Source organism: Pseudophryne corroboree, chromosome 6 (assembly GCF_028390025.1).
Source record: "Pseudophryne corroboree isolate aPseCor3 chromosome 6, aPseCor3.hap2, whole genome shotgun sequence".
In the NCBI taxonomy this organism is placed as follows: Eukaryota; Metazoa; Chordata; class Amphibia; order Anura; family Myobatrachidae; genus Pseudophryne; species Pseudophryne corroboree.
This window is the reverse complement of record NC_086449.1, coordinates 537,644,164-537,652,990: the sequence shown is the minus strand read 5'-3', so window position 1 is coordinate 537,652,990 and position 8,827 is coordinate 537,644,164.

Here is an 8,827-nt window from a genome sequence, read left to right as displayed (position 1 = left end):
GCTCTTTATTGCATGCTATTGACAAATCATAAGCATAGTATTCTTTTATTTAAACCCATCCTGTGAAACATAGTGGATTTTTAAAAGAACTACAAGTTACTATTTCTTCTCCCACATTTTTCACAGGGATGCAGGCAGGATACCGCCTGCCGGGATCCTGGCAGTCAGATTACCGACGCCGAAATCCTGGCACTATTCAGAATTCTGACACTGGCATCCTGAATAGGTAGACATCCTGTAGTTGGAATCTCGACAGCCAGGATGCCAAACGTCCCCACACCGAGCCGCTGAGGAGGTATGTCGCAGAGGAGGGGACGTTATGTTTAGGCTGCGGGGGTAAGGCTAGGCAGCACTCCGGGAGTATTTGGGTGCAGGGAGCGGGGGTGGGGGGGTTAAGGTTAAGTACCCCACTCTGAGGGTTAGGGATAGTCTGTGGTCTGGGAGGGTTAGGTTTAGGCAGCGGGGATGGAAAGTTAGGTTTAGGCACTACAGAGGCGAAGATTAGTGTTAGGCACTTAGGGGGAGGTTAGGGTTAGGCAGCGGGTAAGGAGGGTTAGGGGGAAGAGGAGATGGTATAGCACCCCTTATTTACCCCTGTCGGCTTCTGCGCAATCAGTATCGGTATTTCGAATGTCGAGATACCGCCCGACAGCTTCCCGTACTGATCCCCTTTCACATATTAGTTCTTATTTTTTCTGTCCTTCTTTTAATAGTTTAATTTTTTACTGCTTATTGCATATGCTTTATCGTTATTTAAATAACTATTTTTCCTGACAAGACATTGTTTCATTTTATTTTAGAACAAATAATTATTGTTTAAAAGCTACTGGCAAAATTTGTTATAATTTTTTTAAATAATTCTATTTAATATATGATGAATTGATTAATCTTGGATCTTCATTTACCTGTGGTCCTAAAAAAACAACCTGTATACACTATGTCAGAGGTTCCCAAACTGTGTGCCGTTGCTCCCTGGGGTGCCTCGGGACACTTGCTGGGGTGCCCTGAGTTGGTGGTCCAGGACCAATTCAAATTATTCATGGTCAATATACTAGGCAAAACCAGTGCTGGTGGCTGCCAGTCAGAAATATGTGGCCAAACAGAAGCAAATCTTGTCCCTCACCACACAACTGACCCTAAGTATGACATATAAACGCAATCTACTTAATACAAACAAATACCAGGCCGGCGCTCAATTCCAATGATGCTTCCAAATATATATAAAAAAACAATTTATTAGGATAACATCCAAAAAAATAAATATACACACTTATTAAAAATAATAATAGACCACAATATTTTATATCACATAAAACTGAGGTGTATTATACCTCTATTATTTGCATAAATGCATACATAAATATTGTAAATAGTAGAAAAATATATAAGAGAAGGTCGCTGAAATTTATATGAAGAGACTCTCAATTTAATTTGGTTAGTCTCTTATACTTGTTCCATAGCTCACAGTTCAAATAAGGACAAATCTTCCAGCTGATCTAATTAGCATCTATAAACATATATATGTGTCCTGGATTGGTGTAGATATTTCCATGGAATGGGTAAAAGAATGCAATGATGTATAACTGTATGGTTGCTGCTACTCACTGAGTCACTGTGATTGTCCTTACTGCGCAAACTTGGTTGTTGAAAGCCGCTCTATATCACCCTATGCACGGGTGAGACATCCGTCAGCGGCACGATCGAGTGGAGACCGTTCCCTTCCGTGCAGCACAGTGTTAATGCACCGAGCCGTCGTGCATCACCCCCGGCTCAAATAGAACGATGCTCAGCAAGGCGGGGTGTTTGAAAGTTCCCAAAGCAAGGGAGGAATAAATGGTGCAGTCTCGTCACAAGTGAGCAAATTACCGCCAACTGGTAGAAGACAGCCAATTATTGTATGAGCTGGTATATTTCTCCTGTGGGTACTTATTGGTCTAAGCAACCCTTTCTCTCTGTACCCTCAACGCATTTCTCCGCACCCCAGGTGGCTTCTTCAAGAGGCAGATTGTTCTTCTCTGGGCACTTTTTTCAATCTTTTATACCCTGTCCATTGTAATTAGTATAAACAGGTGTGTATGGAGTCTCAACAGGTGTAATAAAATCATTGCTCTCATACATCAACAGAGTTTGGCTCAGAGTATCACTTAACATGGTCTATTAATAAAAAAAAAAAACATTTATAAACAGCATAAAAAATTAATCATATCAATATCGATACATGTAAAAAACTTTTTATGCCATGCGGACAGAATAACATGAAACCTAAAGCTACACAATTGTAGACTGGAGAAAATCATGCAGCTATATATCTATAGCCTCATACACCCCCTAATGGGGAAAAAAACATATATTTGTATCTTCAGTGTTAATAATAACATACCCATAATGTAGTTGTCAACTATAAGTATCTTCAATATTATTTACTAAATGTTAGATTTCATTTTAAATCATTTATCAGACGTGGAACAAAACATAATGCTCCACGTATCTGTATACACACGCTCCTTCATGTTGTTGTACCTATAAACCTGTGTACAATACTCATTAGGGTTAAACAGCTGAGAGACGGGACAGCCTGTTCTATGCAGATCAGTGTAATTTTACATAAATATTTATTTTTACCATAAACTTTTAGGTACTTAATGTGATCCAGAACTAAGGACTTTCTAAACTAAAATATTCCATATGGCAGCACCCAGAACAGAGAGCAGACCCTAAAACTGGCATGCCACTAGCTATATAGGGGCAATGCCAGGTCCAGTCACAGTCGTGGGTGCCAACCAAACAACATTACTAAAAGTACATATATGTAAAGAAAGAACTATTAAACTCTAAACTAGGGATGAGCTGGTTCGGTTCCTCGGAATCCGAACCCGCCCGAACTTCATGTTTTTTTACACGGGTCCGAGCGACTCGGATCTTCCCGCCTTGCTCGGTTAACCCGAGCGCGCCCGAACGTCATCATCCCGCTGTCGGATTCTCGCGAGGCTCGGATTCTATCGCGAGACTCGGATTCTATATAAGGAGCCGCGCGTCGCCGCCATTTTCACACGTGCATTGAGATTCATAGGGAGAGGACGTGGCTGGCGTCCTCTCCGTTTATAGAGAAGAGAGTGAGACAGTAGAGAGAGACACAGTAGTAATTTTGGGGAGCATTAGGAGGAGTACTAGTTACTTGCTGAAGTGATAGATAGTGTGACTGTATATTATCTGACTTGTGGGGGAGACACTGACAGTGGGGAGCAGTTAGAGTCTGAGAGCAGGACTCAGGAGTACATATAACGTACAGTGCACACTTTTGCTGCCAGAGTGCCACACTGCCATTGTGACCACACTGACCACCAGTATAATATATATTGTGATTGTCTGCTTAGGAGTACTACTTGCAAGTTGCTGATAGTGTGACCAGTGACCTGACCACCAGTCACCACCAGTTTAATATATATATATATATATATATATAATTGTATATAATATATATATAATATTGTATACCACCTACCCGTGGTTTTTTTTTTTTTCTTTCTTCTTTATACATACTACTATAGTAGCTTACTGTAGCAGTCTGCGGTGCTGCTGAGCTGACTGTGTCCAGCAGGTCCGTCATCAGTCATTACATAATAAATATATATACCTGTCCGGCTGCAGTACTAGTGATATTATATATATATATATTGATTTCATCTCATTATCATCCAGTCTATATTAGCAGCAGACACAGTACGGTAGTCCACGGCTGTAGCTACCTCTGTGTCGGCAGTCGCTCGTCCATCCATAATTGTATACCACCTACCCGTGTTTTTTTTTTTTCTTTCTTCTTTATACATACTACTATAGTAGCTTACTGTAGCAGTCTGCGGTGCTGCTGAGCTGACAGTGTCCAGCAGGTCCGTCATCAGTCATTACATAATAAATATATATACCTGTCCGGCTGCAGTACTAGTGATATTATATATATATATATATATATATTGATTTCATCTCATTATCATCCAGTCTATATTAGCAGCAGACACAGTACGGTAGTCCACGGCTGTAGCTACCTCTGTGTCGGCAGTCGCTCGTCCATCCATAATTGTATACCACCTACCCGTGGTTTTTTTTTCTATCTTCTTGATACTAGTAGCTTACTTTAGGAGTCTGCAGTGCTGAGTCTGACAGACAGTGTCCAGCAGGTCCGTCATTACATAATATATATACCTGTCCGGCTGCAGTACTAGTGTGATATATATATATATTTTAATTTTATCTCATTGTCATCCAGTCTATATTAGCAGCAGACACAGTACGGTAGTCCACGGCTGTAGCTACCTCTGTGTCGGCAGTCGCTCGTCCATCCATAATTGTATACCACCTACCCGTGGTTTTTTTTTTTCTTTCGCAGTCTGCGGTGCTGCTGAGCTGACAGTGTCCAGCAGGTCCGTCATCAGTCAATACATAATAAATATATATACCTGTCCGGCTGCAGTACTAGTGATATTATATATATATATTGATTTCATCTCATTATCATCCAGTCTATATTAGCAGCAGACACAGTACGGTAGTCCACGGCTGTAGCTGCCTCTGTGTCGGCAGTCGCTCGTCCATCCATAATTGTATACCACCTACCCGTGGTTTTTTTTTTTCTTTCTTCTTTATACATACTACTATAGTAGCTTACTGTAGCAGTCTGCGGTGCTGCTGAGCTGACAGTGTCCAGCAGGTCCGTCATCAGTCATTACATAATAAATATATATACCTGTCCGGCTGCAGTACTAGTGATATTATATATATATATATATATTGATTTCATCTCATTATCATCCAGTCTATATTAGCAGCAGACACAGTACGGTAGTCCACGGCTGTAGCTACCTCTGTGTCGGCAGTCGCTCGTCCATCCATAATTGTATACCACCTACCCGTGGTTTTTTTTTTTCTTTCTTCTTTATACATACTACTATAGTAGCTTACTGTAGCAGTCTGCGGTGCTGCTGAGCTGACTGTGTCCAGCAGGTCCGTCATCAGTCATTACATAATAAATATATCTACCTGTCCGGCTGCAGTACTAGTGTGATATAATATATATTGATTTCATCTCATTATCATCCAGTCTATATTAGCAGCAGACACAGTACGGTAGTCCACGGCTGTAGCTACCTCTGTGTCGGCAGTCGCTCGTCCATCCATAATTGTATACCACCTACCCGTGTTTTTTTTTTCTTTCTTCTTTATACATACTACTATAGTAGCTTACTGTAGCAGTCTGCGGTGCTGCTGAGCTGACAGTGTCCAGCAGGTCCGTCATCAGTCATTACATAATAAATATATCTACCTGTCCGGCTGCAGTACTAGTGTGATATAATATATATTGATTTCATCTCATTATCATCCAGTCTATATTAGCAGCAGACACAGTACGGTAGTCCACGGCTGTAGCTACCTCTGTGTCGGCAGTCGCTCGTCCATCCATAATTGTATACCACCTACCCGTGTTTTTTTTTTTTTTCTTTCTTCTTTATACATACTACTATAGTAGCTTACTGTAGCAGTCTGCGGTGCTGCTGAGCTGACAGTGTCCAGCAGGTCCGTCATCAGTCATTACATAATAAATATATCTACCTGTCCGGCTGCAGTACTAGTGTGATATAATATATATTGATTTCATCTCATTATCATCCAGTCTATATTAGCAGCAGACACAGTACGGTAGTCCACGGCTGTAGCTACCTCTGTGTCGGCAGTCGCTCGTCCATCCATAAGTATACTAGTATCCATCCATCTCCATTGTTTACCTGAGGTGCCTTTTAGTTGTGCCTATTAAAATATGGAGAACAAAAATGTTGAGGTTCCAAAATTAGGGAAAGATCAAGATCCACTTCCACCTCGTGCTGAAGCTGCTGCCACTAGTCATGGCCGAGACGATGAAATGCCAGCAACGTCGTCTGCCAAGGCCGATGCCCAATGTCATAGTACAGAGCATGTAAAATCCAAAACACCAAATATCAGTAAAAAAAGGACTCCAAAATCAAAAATAAAATTGTCGGAGGAGAAGCGTAAACTTGCCAATATGCCATTTACCACACGGAGTGGCAAGGAACGGCTGAGGCCCTGGCCTATGTTCATGGCTAGTGGTTCAGCTTCACATGAGGATGGAAGCACTCAGCCTCTCGCTAGAAAAATGAAAAGACTCAAGCTGGCAAAAGCACCACAAAGAACTGTGCGTTCTTCGAAAACCCAAATCCACAAGGAGAGTCCAATTGTGTCGGTTGCGATGCCTGACCTTCCCAACACTGGACGTGAAGAGCATGCGCCTTCCACCATTTGCACGCCCCCTGCAAGTGCTGGAAGGAGCACCCGCAGTCCAGTTCCTGATAGTCAGATTGAAGATGTCAGTGTTGAAGTACACCAGGATGAGGAGGATATGGGTGTTGCTGGCGCTGGGGAGGAAATTGACAAGGAGGATTCTGATGGTGAGGTGGTTTGTTTAAGTCAGGCACCCGGGGAGACACCTGTTGTCCGTGGGAGGAATATGGCCGTTGACATGCCTGGTGAAAATACCAAAAAAATCAGCTCTTCGGTGTGGAAGTATTTCAACAGAAATGCGGACAACATTTGTCAAGCCGTGTGTTGCCTTTGTCAAGCTGTAATAAGTAAGGGTAAGGACGTTAACCACCTCGGAACATCCTCCCTTATACGTCACCTGCAGCGCATTCATAATAAGTCAGTGACAAGTTCAAAAACTTTGGGCGACAGCGGAAGCAGTCCACTGACCAGTAAATCCCTTCCTCTTGTAACCAAGCTCACGCAAACCACCCCACCAACTCCCTCAGTGTCAATTTCTTCCTTCCCCAGGAATGCCAATAGTCCTGCAGGCCATGTCACTGGCAATTCTGACGATTCCTCTCCTGCCTGGGATTCCTCCGATGCATCCTTGCGTGTAACGCCTACTGCTGCTGGCGCTGCTGTTGTTGCTGCTGGGAGTCGATGGTCATCCCAGAGGGGAAATCGTAAGACCACTTTTACTACTTCCACCAAGCAATTGACTGTCCAACAGTCCTTTGCGAGGAAGATGAAATATCACAGCAGTCATCCTGCTGCAAAGCGGATAACTGAGGCCTTGGCATCCTGGGTGGTGAGAAACGTGGTTCCGGTATCCATCATTACTGCAGAGCCAACTAGAGACTTGTTGGAGGTACTGTGTCCCCGGTACCAAATACCATCTAGGTTCCATTTCTCTAGGCAGGCGATACCGAAAATGTACACAGACCTCAGAAAAAGAGTCACCAGTGTCCTAAAAAATGCAGCTGTACCCAATGTCCACTTAACCACGGACATGTGGACAAGTGGAGCAGGGCAGGGTCAGGACTATATGACTGTGACAGCCCACTGGGTAGATGTATGGACTCCCGCCGCAAGAACAGCAGCGGCGGCACCAGTAGCAGCATCTCGCAAATGCCAACTCTTTCCTAGGCAGGCTACGCTTTGTATCACCGGTTTCCAGAATACGCACACAGCTGAAAACCTCTTACGGCAACTGAGGAAGATCATCGCGGAATGGCTTACCCCAATTGGACTCTCCTGTGGATTTGTGGCATCGGACAACGCCAGCAATATTGTGTGTGCATTAAATCTGGGCAAATTCCAGCACGTCCCATGTTTTGCACATACCTTGAATTTGGTGGTGCAGAATTTTTTAAAAAACGACAGGGGCGTGCAAGAGATGCTGTCGGTGGCCAGAAGAATTGCGGGACACTTTCGGCGTACAGGCACCACGTACAGAAGACTGGAGCAACACCAAAAACGCCTGAACCTGCCCTGCCATCATCTGAAGCAAGAAGTGGTAACGAGGTGGAATTCAACCCTATATATGCTTCAGAGGTTGGAGGAGCAGCAAAAGGCCATTCAAGCCTATACAATTCAGCACGATATAGGAGGTGGAATGCACCTGTCTCAAGCGCAGTGGAGAATGATTTCAACGTTGTGCAAGGTTCTGCTGCCCTTTGAACTTGCCACACGTGAAGTCAGTTCAGACACTGCCAGCCTGAGTCAGGTCATTCCCCTCATCAGGCTTTTGCAGAAGAAGCTGGAGACATTGAAGGAGGAGCTAACACGGAGCGATTCCGCTAGGCATGTGGGACTTGTGGATGGAGCCCTTAATTCGCTTAACAAGGATTCACGGGTGGTCAATCTGTTGAAATCAGAGCACTACATTTTGGCCACCGTGCTCGATCCTAGATTTAAAACCTACCTTGGATCTCTCTTTCCGGCAGACACAAGTCTGCTGGGGTTCAAAGACCTGCTGGTGAGAAAATTGTCAAGTCAAGCGGTACGCGACCTGTCAACATCTCCTCCTTCACATTCTCCCGCAACTGGGGGTGCGAGGAAAAGGCTCAGAATTCCGAGCCCACCCGCTGGCGGTGATGCAGGGCAGTCTGGAGCGACTGCTGTTGCTGACATCTGGTCCGGACTGAAGGACCTGTCAACGATTACGGACATGTCGTCTACTGTCACTGCATATGATTCTCTCCCCATTGAAAGAATGGTGGAGGATTATATGAGTGACCGCATCCAAGTAGGCACGTCACACAGTCCGTACTTATACTGGCAGGAAAAAGAGGCAATTTGGAGGCCCTTGCACAAACTGGCTTTATTCTACCTAAGTTGCCCTCCCACAAGTGTGTACTCCGAAAGAGTGTTTAGTGCCGCCGCTCACCTTGTCAGCAATCGGCGTACGAGGTTACTTCCAGAAAATGTGGAGAAGATGATGTTCATTACAATGAATTATAATCAATTCCTCCGTGGAGACATTGACCAGCAGCAATTGCCTCCACAAAGTACACAG